The following is a 14,849-nucleotide window of genomic DNA, read 5'->3' on the forward strand; positions in this document are numbered from 1 at the left end:
GCTCCCGGCGCCTATTTATACTATAGTCGCACCGGTAGTGACGTCATGGCTGTCGCCGGCCAACGAGTTGGTGTTTTTTCAATGTATGCTTCAGACACGGGTCACGACGAGGCGTTCCCCATAGCGACCCCTAGAGGATGCAGTTCGAAGTTCCCATGAAAGGGAACCATCGGAGTTTCGAAACTTTTCGAAACAGTGTGACATAACAAACCTTCATTTGCTAAAATCACGTGACCAGGCCGGCTTGATACATGCTCCGAAACACTGATTCGAAACAAAAGATTCAGAAATGTTTCGAAGCTTCGTGAAGCAGTGTTTCGAACGCGCCTATCACTAGTCCCAATACCCACCAGTCACCAGCTCTATTACTCTGAACTACATTTCCCAGCATCCCTCCTGGTTCCCACCTGCACTCTGTCAGCCATTACCACACCTTCCACGAATCACCCTCTCATCAAGACTCCCATTTAAGCAGTCACTTTTCACTTCATCTTTGTCTGGTCTCATTCACACGTACATCAACCTGCCTTACTACTTACCTGCTCAACTTAGCTGCTGCATGATCCTCTCCTTCATCTGTCATCTGCTCAGCAATCCTGCCATCCCACGAACTTGCAAAGATCAATGATTGTATTACTGCTCAGCTAAGTCTCAAGCTCAGGTTATTGAACTTGTTACAATTACCTTTGATCACTGCTCATTCAACTCAATTCAGTCCATAAACGCTGTTGTGTGGATGTGTGTTTCCTTCTATTTGCTGACACACACCTCTTTAGCTGCTGGCGACTTTGCTGATTACTTTACAAACAAAACCACATCCATTAGCAGTCAGTTCTCGGATCTACTCACCCTGGAACTCACAGCAAACACTCACACAGCTGACCATCTTCTCTCCTCCTTCTCCCCTCTTACAGAAGATGAAGTCTTTAAACTTATCCTCTCCAGCCACCCTACCACCTGCCCTCTAGACCCAATCCCCTCACATCTCCTACAAGCTCTTCCTTCACATCTCACATCTCCCCCGCACTTCTGCCTTCACTCACGCACATCATCAACACATTTCTTCTTACAGGCATTTTTCCCACTGCATTCAAGCAGGCTCGGGTAACCCCACTGCTTAAAAAAACTCCACTAGACACCTCACTTGTTGAAAGCTTCAGGTGTCAAGGTGCCGGTCTGATCTGGGTTTGTTTGTGTTGTCCTTGTTTGCCTGGAGCACATGGTTGTCAGTTGGTATTTGTGTTTGCTATGTGCTCTATTGTTACCCTGCCCCTAAGTTGCCTGATTATCTTCTAAGGGTTTACAGCTTTTTGGGATCATTAGACACCCTTTATATTCCCCTCTTGTTTTCTGTCCTGTGCCAGATCAAATCTCTGCTCTGCTGAGTTAATTTGACTTTCATCTGTTGATCGTGATCTTGTTTCTGCTGTTGTCAAATCTTAATGGCTTAATGATTACTTCCTGAGTTCCTGTTTTTTGAAACTCAATTAATCCTTATTCCTGCAACTGATTCCTCCTCTTTTACCACCCTGACAACAGGCCCGTGTCTCTCCTCCCTTTTATAGCAAAATCACTTGGTTTTTCAACCAAGCGTCTTTCTTTCTCTCTCAGAACAACCAGCTGGACATTAACTGATCTGGATTTAAAAGTGGCCATTCAACTGAAACCTTGCTGTCAGTCACTGAAGCGCTACGGAATGCAAGAGCGGAGTACAAATCTTCAGTTCTCATTCTGCTAGATCTATCTGCTGCGTTCGACACTGTTAACCATCAAGTCCTTCTGTCCACCCTCTCATCGCTGGGCATCACCGGAACTGCGCTCCACTGGTTTGAGTCTTACCTCACAGGTAGGTCCTTCAGGGATGCTTGGGCACATCAACTGGTCACTGGGGTTTCTCAGGGATCAGTTCTTGGGCCCCTCCTCTCCTCTATATACACTACATCACTGGGACCAATCATTCAAGCACGTGGTCTTCCCAGCCACGCCATCAGTACAGCACCGGTTTACCATCCAATTGGGCTCATCAACGATAATCCCATTGTGTTCATTATTTTTCGGTCTTTTGTGCTGCCAAACATCCATGACAGCTGTTGTCCATCCTGGCAAATATGGCTACTTAATGTGAATTATTTAATATTTTAATAGCATGGCCATTCAAAACCTAAGGGTCTATGTGCGTAGTAAAGTGATCACTGACATCATTTTGGGCAGGTGTTGTGAATTCTCTACATTCACGTTCATGTTTGTCGTGTCTATGTAAATGTGCCATTCAGTGTTACGCGATTGTCGTACAATGGTGCTTTAGTGTATGTGCGCACTTTGCGTAAGGGCATTTTCTCTGTTACGTGAGCGGAGGATCTGCTTGTTATTCGTGTGCAGCAGCCCATTATGCAGTACAAGTTAATAATAATAATAATAATTACTTACATTTATATAGCGCTTTTCTGGGCACTCAAATCGCTTTACATAGAAGGGGGGAATCTCCTCAACCACCACCAGTGTGCAGCATCCACCTGGATGATGCGACGGCAGCCATATTGCGCCAGAACACCCACCACACACCAGCTTATTGGTGGAGAGGAGACAGAGTGATGAAGACAATCAGCAGATATGGGGATGGTTAGGAGGCCATGATGGTCAGAGGCCAATGGGCGAATTTGGCCAGGATGCCGGGGTTACACCCCAACTCTTTTACGAAGGACATCCTGGGATTTTTAATGACCACAGAGAGTCAGGACCTCAGTTTAACATCTCATCCGAAAGACGTCACAAAGAAGTTTGTGACGATGTAAGTTGAATCATACTTATATGTTGACAATAATTTCAGAAGCATTCAGATATCACTCCCTGTTTCTATCAGGGTTTGTTTGTGTGTAAGTTTCAAGATGTTAGATGCACTAAAAGAGTGCTTAATCATTTTTCCATGATCGGACTAAATCCGCTAGCATAGAATAGAAACATAGAATGTTTATACACTTTATTTAGGTAATCTGGTGCTACATATGATAAAATACGCTATCGTTTTTGGTTATTACAGGTCCATATTACTAGTACAATATGATGTCCCAGTCTTATGCTGCTGTATTTATATGTTTACAAGATGCTGCATACTTATACAATACTATTGAGTGGTGTTCAAAGTGTGTTTATTATTGAGAATAAAGATTTGTTATGTTCCTTATTTAGCAAGTTTCATGTTTATTCATTCGTATTTTATTGTATTGTTCACAGAAACTACCTCAGCTGCACACTATGTGTATGTGGTCTTATGCTGCATAATAAAGGCAAAAGAATCATCTGATGACTCCACTCCTTGACCGGGTTCTGTAGCAGTCAATAATATCCAAACCCAGCATTCAGAGGGGCAATCCCCAAAAGCAGTAATTAATGTAAACACAGATATCGGATCAGTCTTGCCTTTAGTGAATATAAACACATGAGCTAAAAAATCAGATATGATCAAACGTTCGGATCTGTGCATTAAGAGTTGCAGTGTAAACGCAGTCTGTCTGTCACAGATGTGTGTGATTTCTCATGACACATATTTCTGTTATATCTGTCGTGTATGTGATTTCTCATGACACATATTTCTTGTGTGTGTGTAATGAGAAAAAGTCAGTGTTTAGTGGTCCAGTACTGTGAGCACCAGCAGCCCCCTCATGTGAATCAGTTTTGTTTATTTAGTCATTTAGTTTATTTAACCTGCATTTCAATGCTGTAACATCATCTTATAAATATAATTGTACACTGAACAAAATTATAAACGCAACACTTTTGTTTTTGCCCCCATTTTTCATGAGCTGAACTCAAAGATCTAAGACTTTTTCTATGTACACAAAAGGCCTATTTCTCTCAAATATTGTTCACAAATTTGTCTAAATCTGTGTTAGTGAGTACTTCTCCTTTGCCGAGGTAATCCATCCACCTCACAGGTGTGGCATATCAAGATGTTGATTAGACAGCATGATTATTGCACAGGTGTGCCTTAGGCTGGCCACAATAAAAGGCCACTCTAAAATGTGCAGTTTTACTGTATTGGGGGGTCCAGGGGGGTCCGAAAACCAGTCAGTATCTGGTGTGACCACCATTTTGCCGTTTTCTTTAATTCGGGTTAGAGTTCAACTCTGTGGGACAGTGGCCCTCAGGTGCAGAACTGGACACCCCCGGTATATTGCACACTACAGATTTACGAGTGGTGTTTGGCTCTCATGCTGTGTATGATAATGTATAAAGTTATAAATAATAATGTATAAAGTGTATAAAGTTCATAAGTTCTGGTGTGTCTAGACAACACTGTCTGTTCTGGTGTGTCTAGAAATCCGGGCCTTTCTTAAAACCAGTTTTTCACATTGCAGACCAGACTAAATTGACTGCTAAATTGTCTTTTTCTGATATCATTGTTGTTCACATATTGGCTGAAGACTCACATTCCTTAAAAAGGATGTCCTCATTCTTAATTTCTATTTCATGAAATATCCACTTGTTTTATTTCTTTTTGTTATGCCAGTGGTTCTCAGACCTCCTTCTGGTGCCCCAGTGCACATTTTGTATGTGTCCCGAAAAAAGAACAAAAAACTAAATCAATCCCACCTGATTCAGGTCATCAGCTCATTTGAAAAGATACCAGTGTGCAAGCAGTGTGCAGTGTGCTTTCAAGTCATGTCAGAAAGATTGTATTTATTAGTTGAACACAATTATGAGTTGGAGCCTTGGGATTTTCTTCAAGCCCAGAGTTTCTGAGCTGGTGCCGTTTCAAGGAGAAAACATGGCGGATGCAATGGATGCAGCATCTGTATTAATTGTAAATTTGTTACAAGTGGATCCATGAACATTGGCATTGAAAGGTCATTTTCTGTGTGCTGTGACTGACAATTGTACCGCTAACGATTTTCCAGGTATTGTACTGTACCTTACTGACCATGTGCATCTTCTTTCTCAACACTCATTTTACTTCCAAAGGACATTCAATAAAGAAAAAATGTTGGGTGGAGCTTAGACTAATCTTTTTTTTTTTTCATCAGCAAATTTTGGAGCCATGTTACTTCTTGCAAAAGGCTGTGTCTCTAAATCTATTTGTGATGCCACAACAATTCCTAGCTCTGAGAGGATCTCATGTTGTGCTAAGATTGTCACTCAAGCACATATTAATGTGTTATTCTGCATGACCATGTTTTAGATCCCTTAATCCTTTCCCATACCTAAACTTAATGACTACCCTATACTAACTATAAATAAGCAGCGAATTAGGAGTCTGAGGCAAAGTCATAGTTAATAGTTAACAGTGAACATTAGCATGATTTTATTGTGTATTTTTTATGTTTTAAAAATGTTTTAATCTAATTAATTACACAATGTGCTGATTAATTAATCCAATTAATCTCAAATAATTAGATTAATTAATTAGCACATCATATGCCGATTATTTAAAGTCATTATTAAAGATCGTTTAAAGTCATTATTGTGTTAAATTAGAAAAGCACTTATTTTGAATATGATAGAAAATAAATATTTTGATTCAACATACAAAAACACAAATATACTGTATTATTTATTATAATATACTACTCTAAATATAAAACTAAAAGAACCAGTAGGTGGAGGCAAATCGCTGTTTTAATGAGTGAGCCATTCAGTCATTCATTCAACCGATTCGTTCAAATGGCTGATTCATTCAGAAGCAAATAGTCGGTGCGTTCCAAACGGGATATATCGCCCTCCGAAGGGCACTTCGGAGTGAAAACAGTCATGGCCGTCATATTGAAGGGTCATTGCAAACCGAAGTGCTCAAAACTGGCCACTTCAAAGGACCCTTCGGAATGAAGGATTTCGAAGGGTACAACTGATGGACACCTCAGGCCCCCATGATCCTTTGCACAGGGTTGCAGTTGTTTGGTGTCACAAGTTTGACTTCACCTATAAATGTATGTATAGTATTTTTCTATACTACTGTAATATTTATACGAGTTAGATTTGGTAGATTATTTTGGTCAAAACGATATTGTACTTTAACAAAAATATTTTAGAACTACCTTTAACAGTCCCTTCAAATGTTTCAAATACATAGACACAATATACAGTACATTACAAATACACATTACATTACATTACATATACAAATATTCATTATATTTAACGTAAAACGTGGGGTCAACCGCAGCATACAAAATGTGTGATGAAGGCACCTCCTTGATCGTCTCGTTAAGATGACGCAGAAGTGCATTCCAAAAACAAGAGGTTTTTTGACCCCTACACCCTTCATCCCTTCGAAGCTCTCACTCCAGAGGGTAAACCCTTTGAAGGGATTAGGGCGTAGGGATGAGCCCTTCCGAATGGAACCAAAGACTATAGAATACCCAAGATGTGTCACTCGTATAGTTTTGAATGTGGTAAAATGCAACACTCAATATGGCCGCTCTATCGAAGGAAGCCCCGCCTTCTGAATAAAAGATGCACGCTTAGGACTGCACATGGGCATTGGCTGTTCTAGCCTTTTTTTTTACGCTATTGGAGCATAAGAAACAACATTTATGAGACAGTCGTTGTCAGATTTCATTGGTGATTTCAAATATGAAATTTAATCGTAAGCTTGGCGAAAATGTTTGGAGAATTTGATGTTTCTCCATTCAAAGAGATAGGAGCTGCACTTGCATGCCCGAGAGGCATTTCAAAGATGGCCGCTGAGTGACATGACTTGCCTTAAAGGGACTTTGATGGAACGCAGGGAGTGACTGGATTTATAAATGGCTCAATGAATCATTAGCTCAATCAGTTCGTTCAAAACCATGGATTCATTCAGTAATGAAACACCACTGTGTTGAAACGCACAACAGTTCTGCTTTAGTTGGCGAAAAACAGACAATATTGACAATATTGTGTCTAAAATGTAACACAATATCAAATTATTGTTTATTGAAAAATCAATATCACATTTGCAATTGTGCAGATATTTGGGGGAAAAAATCAGCTCTCTTGCTCTAGTAAAGCCTTAAATTCGTTAATATATTTTTTCTTCCCCCGATATTATTTGCACCTTTACCTTATCTTCATTTGTAAGTAAAAACTTAAAAGTAACCTATTTTTCTTTTGACCAGCCCATGATGATTCTGAAAGAAAATGAGCGGTGTTTGTTATAGGCCTATGTAGTAACACACGCATCTGAACGACAGATAAACGGTGCGCTCGTATTTCAGTGTTGCTGTTAATATTGTGGTTATTTGAACAAATAGTTAATTCAGTACAACAGCATAAAGTTAAAGAGGGTGAACTATATTACTCGACTGAATCTGCACATGAATTTAAGAAAGTGTTCTTGCTCCGTCCAAGCAATAAATGCACGTCTTTGAATGAGCGAGATGATCCATTTCATGGGCTGCCAAGTGTAAATTATTATTATTATTACAGTTTAAAATTAGTCAGAGCTATGCATCTTTATATTTACAAGTAAATCTCCATATTATGCGTCAAGATATTCTTACCTCTACAGACAACTGCCTTGTTGAAGTGGATTTGAAGATGACTTTTTAATTTGACCAGTTTGTCTGGCTTAAACATGCTGGTCAAGCAAAAAACTGCTGGTAATTGCTGTAACACTTGTTGCACTGCTGCAGCTCAGGTAATGTGTCACCTCTCTGAATCCTTATGTCTCTACAAGAGATGAAGCCACACACAATTATCTCAATGATGACAAATAGGATTAAAATAACTAAACTACAAGGTAATATTAACACACAAACAATGCATATAACAGAGGGAATTAAAGCAAACTATTTATTTTTATGAATAACAAACGTCTTCAAAACTTCACCGCAAGGCCCATTTACAGCATGCATCCGAAAATTTATTGAAACATCCACAGAAAAAAGTTATATACTATAAAGTATGACAACAAATTCAAGCTTCAATATAAGATAATAAAGCCAAGCACACATTAAGTACTTAGCAGATAAATGCTTAACGTAATACTGTATATTTGATAATTATTAAACATGACAGCAAAAATATTACAGACTACTCACCGTGCTCTCTCGTTGTCAATAACTCCGCCCCTCACTTCCGGTTCTATGGCTGCGGTTCTGAAACTGCTGGTGCTGCGGGTCTGCAGCTGGATATATCTCAGAAAAACGTCACCAGTCTCTACTATGCCTGACAGCTGAAGTGGATCTTGTGAAATGTGCGATCGCATCGCCAATCACTCTTGAGAAGTAGGCTCAAGAGTGAAGCCCTGAAGTAGGCTACAGAAGGACAAATCCAAACTTTTTAACACTACTGCAGCTTGCACACTGCGGTCAAGCCAGCCACGCTTTGAAAATACACGGTCAAGCCAGCCGCACTTCTTTTGTCTTGCGCGTGATTCTCGCTTTGATTTGAGTGACCCTGACTATCACTGTTTTCATTTTCAAGGCATTTTACTGTATAGTTTTGTAGAAAACTAAAAGCAAAATCACCCCAAACAACAAAATGCGTCCTAGCACTTGCACTGTGTCCCATTTTCCAACACTCATAAAAAATTTTCCTTTATAGGTTAGCTCATTCTTTCAATTGATATGTATTCAGAGTGAGCCTGAGTATCACTGTATTTATTTTCAAGGCATTTTACGATATAGTTTTGGAGAAAACTAAAAGCAAAATCACCCCAAACAACAAAATGCGTCCTGGCACTTGCACTGTGTCCCATTTTCCAACACTCATAAAAAGTGTCCCTTTTTAGGTTAGCTCATTCTTTCAATTGATATGTATTCAGAGTGACCCTGGCTATCACTATATTCATTTACAAGGCATTTTACTGTATAGTTTTGGAGAAAACTAAAAGCAAAATCACCCAAAACATCAAAATCCATTGTTGCACTTGGATTATTTCTGCATATTCAAACACTCATAAAAAAATGTTCCTTTATAGGTTAGCTCATTCTTTCAATTTATATGTATTCAAGGTGACCCTGACTATCACTCTATTCATTTTCAAGGCATTTTACTGTATGGTTTTGGAGAAAACTAAAAGCAAATTCACCCCAACAAAATGCGTCCTAGCACTTGTACCGTGTCCCACATTCCAACACTCATAAAAAAGTGTTCCTTTATAGGTTAGCTCATTCTTTCAATTCATATGTATTCAGAGTGACCCTGACTATTACTGTATTAATTTACAAGTCAGTTTTGGAGAAAATTAAAAGGCAAATTCACAGCAAGCATCTGAGTTCATAAGCACTTTTACATCACGTCCCATTTTCAAACACTCATAAAAATCTTTCATTTATTGGTTTGCTCATTCTTTCAATTGATTCCTGTTCACAGTGACACTGACTATTACTGTATTAATTTTCAAATATTTTACTGTATAGTTTTGGAGAAAATTAAAGGCAAATTCACCTCAAGCATCTAAATGCATAAGCACTTTTGCATCACGTCCCATTTTCAAACCCTCAGAAAAATATTTCCTTTAGAGGTTTCCTCGTTCTTTCAACTGATTCCTGTTCACATTGACCCTGTCTAATACTGTATTATTTTTTTTATATTTTTACTGTATAGTTTTGGAGAAAATTAATGGCAAATTCACTCAAAAAAAACAGTGCATTCTAGCAGTTGCACTATTACCCATTTTCAAACACTCATAAAAAATCTTTCCTTTATAGGTTTGCTGATTCTTTCAATTGATTCCTGTTCACAGTGTCCCCGAATATTACTGTATATTTTTACTGTATAGTTTTTGAGAAAATTAAAGGCAAATTCACCGATTTTGAGACTTCATTTTCGCAGTTTACAGCATTTCACCACGCTCACACACACAACTACCAACGAACAAGGCCCAGTGCAATTCATTAACGTGTACACGATTTGAAAAAATCGCAAATGTTTATAGCCTAGTAAAAATATTTCAAACTTTTACTGTTTTGCTGTACTTTGGATCAAATAAATGCAGGCTTGGTGAACAGAAGAGACTTCTTTAAAAAACATTAAAAATCTTACTGTTCAAAAACTTTTGACTGGTAGTGTATAGTCAACTTTAATTTTTCTCTCATTTCTAGCTTTTAATTGGGCTTAGAAATCAGATAACTGCTGGACAATAACCAATAATAATGATTTGTTTATATACTACAAACACTTTTTTTAAATCACATAAGGCAGAATAGTTTCTATACTGTAATAAATGCTGTGTCAGTTAGCACTGCATTATTCATATACTTTATTTATTACCTGGAGATGACTTGACAAACACAAATAAACCATATATTGTCTCAATCGTATGTTTAATGCCTTCATGTTTCCAAACGTTTCTGTTTTCTGTGAAAACAGCTGTTTTCATACAGCGATAGCTGGACGCTTTTGTCCATATTAGGAATTTCCTCATATGACTTTCTGCGCGAGAGCGCCCTCCGGCTTCGAGTATGAATGAAACATACACTGCACGGAGTGTTTAGCGCTCAACGATGTTCATCTCGCCTTATTCTGGGTCCGAATAAAACATCAGATCATGCACAGACTATCCTGTCTCTTTGAATTTAAATCTATATTTATTCACACTGGCTCTTGAAAACCTCTATGCAAACACACTTGCCTGAAAAAGTGCGGGGGACGTTATATTAAAAGTGTGGGGGACACGTCCCCCGCGTCCCCCGCGTCCCCCGCGTAATCTACGCCCCTGCATTAATGTGCAGCATTTTGTTCAAATAGAGACATATTTGTGAATACAAATGTTATAGTTTGTATTAAAGTATCATGATCTGTGCATGTAGCAATTAAAATGTGCATTTGTGGATCAGGTGACACGCGTGCATTCATTCACGTCTCTTCTGAGTCGATTCTATTTGATTCATTTGAATTTTGAGACTTTCGTTCCGCCCTTTTAGCCTTGCGCAATCCACACACACACAGCTCGCGATCCACGCGCAGCTGAGCCACAGAAAATCAGCGACCACTAGATGGCACTAGATGTGTGTGGATGTTAATAAAATGAATTAACAAAAGAAGGTATGTTGAAATATACAGTACAACTGAAATGAAATGTAGCATGTCATGATCTTGTTTGTCTGTCTTCGTCTTAATTATGTAATGTCTGGTTAAGATGGGGTAAAATGATCTTGACCACAGGATGGTACAAAATCTCCCCTCAACATATCGACTTCAATGACTATGCGCTTCGTATTTTTTGTAATTTTTTGGAATATTATTAGCATCTGTGAGATTTAATCAGTCAAAACAGTTTTGAGGTTAATTGATCTAATTTTGTGTCTCTGGAAAATAGTGATCTATGTATTATGTTGAAAATCAAAGTGTTTTGTGTCTTTGTTGATGGATTTGTGGACACGTTCATGTTTTTAGATTTGTGGGATACAATTATGTTTTGCAAAAAACAAAAAAAAAACAAAAGCAGCTCATCCAGCAACACAAGTTGTATGTCTTTTAGATTACAGTTTTTATTTTGAAGTGAAATGGTACAGTTAGACCCTTGAGGCAAGATGCCCCCTAGAATGGAAACAAGGTCCTGATTGGCATGTTGTTTTAATCCAATTCTTCCAATTTAATTCAATATAATTATTCATTATTATTCAGTAACTCCATGAGTTAGACATACATTGCAGATATATTTGCTATTCATTAAAGCCTATAGGCTAACTGAGCGAAATCATGTAATTTGAATATAAAGTGTTACTGTTATCATATAACGTCAAATAAAACATGGGCTGCTAAACATCTATATATTCATAGGCCTGCATATAAGTCATAGAATAAATTTACTTCTGAATACATTTGAATTTCTTTGACTAAAATTCCGTTTTGCCTGAATAGTTGATTTAGTATTTTTTCTCAATATCAAATGTTAAAATTGACAATAGAGCCCAAACTATCAAAATTAGTTGCTATTTATTTTCAGATCTAATAATCAACACTCAAACACAAACTGAGTTGTAGCTACATAAAAATTTTAGTTGTGCATAAGGCTGTTCTGTATACAGTGTGCCTCATTGTAGAGCTGCTGGATTCAGTGCAGCAGGATGAAGGAGAGCAGAGAACAGCAGAGGAACAGGAAGCTCTGAGTGACACTCTGAGCGCCGTTACACAGGTTCCCTGAACAACACGAGACCCCATTAACACTACTAAATGATGTTGTGGCATCACAAATCGATTTAGAAACACAGCCTTTTACAACTGTTGACTGGCCTCCGAAACTCTCTGATGAAAAGACAGAAAACACAGGTTAGTCTAAGCTGGAAATCTGTTTAAGTTAGCTACATAAAATGATGGAGAAGCAAAAATAATTACAATGATCTTCCTTTTCCAGATTCTCACCTGTTGCTTTAATGCAGCGGTCTTCAATCCCTGAGCAGCTCGTTATGTTTAAACAGCTGTGCCCATCACAAGAGTAACATGTCTTTCCATTGGGGACAATAGAGCTAAGATCTACATAAGTAAACAAGTGTTCTTTTATTTTATTTTCTGTACAAACATAACATCTAATGAAACAATTCCCCCCTCCCCCATTGATTGAATGTTATATAGAGGTAAAACGACTGCTGACTTTAAAGAGGAGTCATTTGCACATGATCATTGAAGTTCAATACCTGGATCATCTTTGGCGTTACAAAGGTCAGTGTCACAGCAGGAATAAGATGTCTTTACAAAACCGAAGTTCATGGACCCATTTTGACAGTCAACAGCACAGTTTTTAATACTCACTTGAGAACTAATTTCACCTTTAAAAAAAACATGAATGATACATGAAAGACCAATGCTGTAGAAAGCAGCAGTGAGAGATAAAAACAAATATATGTGTCATTTCAGCTGCAAAGCAGAAGAGAAGTAACATTTTGCATTTTCTCATTTTAAATAATTGTTATTGCAAAAAAAAGTTAATTTTTACTGTTGTAACATCAGTAACTTATATAGCAGCATCTTCGTCAGTCAAATATTACTTACCAATTTGTGTTACTGCTGTTGAACTCATGCACTTGGAGAATCCACTGGGACATGTCAACTGTTGTTGTGCACAAGTCAGACTCGTGCACTCATAACAGCTGAGAGAGTGTCCTTTAGTAATAAAAGAGAGAGACATCAGTTATCTATATTTGTACACAATCAAAATTCAAGCTGTTTGTCTTTGTACCTGCAGTGAAAAGAATGAACAGAAGAAAAACAGAGATTTGTAGATCCATCTTTGATCAGAAGGTGAATGAAATAATGAGCCTGTTTCAGTGCTCATTTTATAGCTTATCAGAAGGGGTGGGACTTTGTTAACAGTAATAACAAGACATTATAAAATGACATAACTGATCACACTGAGTCTACTCTGCAATGATAAGAATTCGATTTTAAAAGATTCTGATTTCTGGACACAGAACTGATGGAGGTATTTCTTAATGGCCAAAAGTATACATTTTTAAATAAATGAGAGCCACAGACCATCTGTAATATATGACCATGCAATATACATACCCCAATACACCCCAGTTTAACAAATGAATACAGTAGCAACCATGGGTGTCACTAGGCCATTTTTAGGGGAGCTATAGCAAAATACAAAATATACTGGGGGAGCATTAATCGGTTCCCCATCTACTGTAGCCTAAGTTTTCACTGCGTTCACCCCTCATCACACCACAGCTGTTTCCTCCAGCGAAAATGAAGCACATATGAATGCATACTTTATAAAACGATCATGTTGCCATTTTGATTTGAAGATGTAACTTTCAATATAATACATATTCCAGTGCATGTGGCAAAGAGGGTTGCATACTTGAGCTAAGGAAAGAGGGTTGTACTAGAAATGCAAACAGTAAAATTTTGTGTTTGTACAGTAAACAGGTTGTGTGTGTGAGATCATGAAGACTTGAATTTGGCCTATTCAGTACTCAAATGTTATACCTATTTATGCAATACAGTGGAATACGGCAATAAGTTTAGTATACGACCCCTATTAATCAAACATTTTTTATTTTATTTATTTATATATATTTTTATTATTAGGCTTTATTATTATTATACCCTCACTGGGGGCTAAAATACCCCCCTAAAATTAAAATCCTAGAATCGCCCCTGGTAGCAACTGTATCAATATATTTTAAGCAGAACAAAATCTAAACAGTGTCATGATAATTATTTCCTTTTGAACAGATACTACTAGAAGAACATTAAACTACCAGAAGACAGCCATACAGCTTTGGAATGACATGAGGGTGAGTAAATGAACTTTCACATGCAGAAAGAAGATTGTCTGAGGCATATTGATGGAATTATTGTTTTATTTTAAATATAAGAAGCTTATGTATTGTATCGTTATGTATTTCTTCAGTAACACTTTACAGTAAGGTTCAGTTTGTTAACATTAGTTAACTACATTTGTTAACATGAACTTACAATGAAAAACACGTCAAAAGCATTTATTAATCTTATAGTTAATTAATTGCAGCATTTACTTAAAGGGTTACTCCACCCCAAAATGAAAATTTTGTCATTAATCACTTACCCCCATGTCGTTCCAAACCCGTAACAACTTTGTTCGTCTTCAGAACACAATTTAAGATATTTTGGATGAAAACCGGGAGGCTTGTGACTGTCCCATTGACTGCCAAGTAAATAAAAGTATGAAAGACATCGTCAAAATAGTCCATCTGCCATCAGTGGTTCAATCTGTATTTCATGAAGCGACGAGAATACTTTTTGTACGCAAAGAAAACAAAAATAACGACTTTATTCAACAATTCATCTCCTCCGCGTCACTGTAGCGCCATTTTGGAGAATATCCACTGAACGCAAACAGCGCATGTTGTTCTGTGTCAGCTGTGTCTAGGGATATGCCGGTATCAAATTTTCATGTTGCGATTAATTGCTAATGCTTTTATCACGGTATACTGTAT

General features: G+C 37.8%; 2 long non-coding RNA genes across 2 annotated transcripts in view; one reads left to right on the top strand and one right to left on the bottom strand.

The window, feature by feature from the left end:
- The window catches only part of LOC107675773 (uncharacterized), a 20,390-nt gene extending 12,786 nt beyond the window's left edge, over nucleotides 1-7,604 (top strand). Inside the window, exon 3 of the long non-coding RNA XR_001632637.1 lies at nucleotides 7,534-7,604. This is a non-coding gene — a long non-coding RNA (uncharacterized LOC107675773). The remainder of the gene's footprint in view (nucleotides 1-7,533) is intronic.
- LOC107675774 (uncharacterized) overlaps nucleotides 1-8,045 on the bottom strand; it is a 9,822-nt gene extending 1,777 nt beyond the window's left edge. Inside the window, exons 1-2 of the long non-coding RNA XR_001632638.1 lie at nucleotides 8,016-8,045; nucleotides 7,570-7,644 (exon numbers count right to left, since the gene is read on the bottom strand). This is a non-coding gene — a long non-coding RNA (uncharacterized LOC107675774). The remainder of the gene's footprint in view (nucleotides 1-7,569; nucleotides 7,645-8,015) is intronic.
- Nucleotides 8,046-14,849: the final 6,804 nt, after the last annotated feature.

Source organism: Sinocyclocheilus anshuiensis, unplaced genomic scaffold (assembly GCF_001515605.1).
Source record: "Sinocyclocheilus anshuiensis isolate Anshui unplaced genomic scaffold, SAMN03320099.WGS_v1.1 scaffold708, whole genome shotgun sequence".
Taxonomy (NCBI): domain Eukaryota; kingdom Metazoa; phylum Chordata; class Actinopteri; order Cypriniformes; family Cyprinidae; genus Sinocyclocheilus; species Sinocyclocheilus anshuiensis.